A 1,597-nucleotide genomic window follows, 5' to 3' on the forward strand; every position below is an offset into this window, starting at 1 on the left:
AAAAGTCATATTAGATTTCAGATAGTAGATGGTGTACCCCCACTTCGACGTGGGGGGGACAGGCAAAAATTGTTATTCAGGAAGGAGGCACAATGGATCAGGAGATTGAATACACTAACCCCCAGGGGCCTCAACAGGGAGATCTCCTGGGGTAGTTTTGTTTAATTATAGATAAGACCATATGGCTGCAATAGCAAAGGAATGAGATTGTGGGTTTAGGTGGGTGGTATATTTCATTAAAACAATCTTATTGATATGTCTGTGCAATAAAGGACCAATAGAATATAGCATTATTAGGAACTTATTTAAAACATCTTCTAATACTCTTCAGTGCCTTTCAAATATGGAGCAAATTTATAAATTTTAGAAAAAATATTTCTCTTTTCTCTCTTTATTCATTGTACCACTGATAAGGAGTTCATCCATAGTTATTTTTGCTTTATGACATATGGAGTCATTGAATTTAACAAGATAGTTTTTTGGTTCTTTCTTATGAAACTTGGGTGGCATATCCATCTATAATGATGGATCCGCTGACGGAGTTAATATTCACACACTTAATGCTTAAAAATTAGAATATAGTTGTTAGAAGCACATACAAGACATAGCCTATTTTTCTAGAACACGTGTGTATGAGGGGTGTTTATGGGTTTATCCAATCAAGACTTCGTATTTGGCCTTTAAATAAGCACCCTGTGAAGACATACCAGTACACTCCTTGATAAAGGGCGGAGTCCCGAAACGCGTGTCGGAGTTGCATGACACCATCACCTGCACCATCCTGTGTCGGTAAAGCTGTACATTAGAACCTGCTATACAGATCATATTGACGGCGAGGTAGGAGACCGGAGACTGGTGGGTCCAGTAAACCCCTTATTCCCACACAACTGCAGTAAGTCTAACGTTTGCACTTTACACCATGGGATACAAATTCAGACCCAGGCAACGCTGATATATGCATGACACGCATTGGAGCGTTGTAGCGATACAAGTAACGGCTGTGGGAGCCACATTATCAGTGGCTGATACTTTGTGCACTGTGAGTGAAGATTTCTCTGTGTGAGGTTGGGACTGCATATTTCGATTATTACCTCTGTCACAGCTCTCGATGAAAGTAGCAGGTTATATGTACGAGCGGATATGAGACACGGGCCTCAGTGTATAACTATACGTAAACAAAGGTAGATTGTTTGTGAACTTCTAAACTATGGGAAGATTGCTTGTGAACTTTTAAAGTTTAAATCTGCATTTCTCAAAAACGGATAACAATGTGTTAAATATTGGAACACAGGAGTGTTTACCCCACTGATGTATTGAGACTTTATCCGATTACAGGAGCGTTTTTCCCTGAGATTATTTGGGATAGTATTCTATTGGATACAAATCAGAGTTACATTGTTTCAAGAGATCATTATGAGACACTATCACTGAATAATAGAAACATCTTTGAACAACTGAGGCCGTGTATTTTTTCTTATTATTTTTTCTGATTTTTGCCTTATATTTCTTTTTGGCAGGTGTTGCTGGTCATTCCTCCTTGGGACGCCTTGGGGGTATAATATATATATATATATATATATATATTTTTTTTTTGTGT

The sequence above is a fragment of the Bombina bombina genome, chromosome 5 (assembly GCF_027579735.1).
Source record: "Bombina bombina isolate aBomBom1 chromosome 5, aBomBom1.pri, whole genome shotgun sequence".
NCBI classification, from domain to species: domain Eukaryota; kingdom Metazoa; phylum Chordata; class Amphibia; order Anura; family Bombinatoridae; genus Bombina; species Bombina bombina.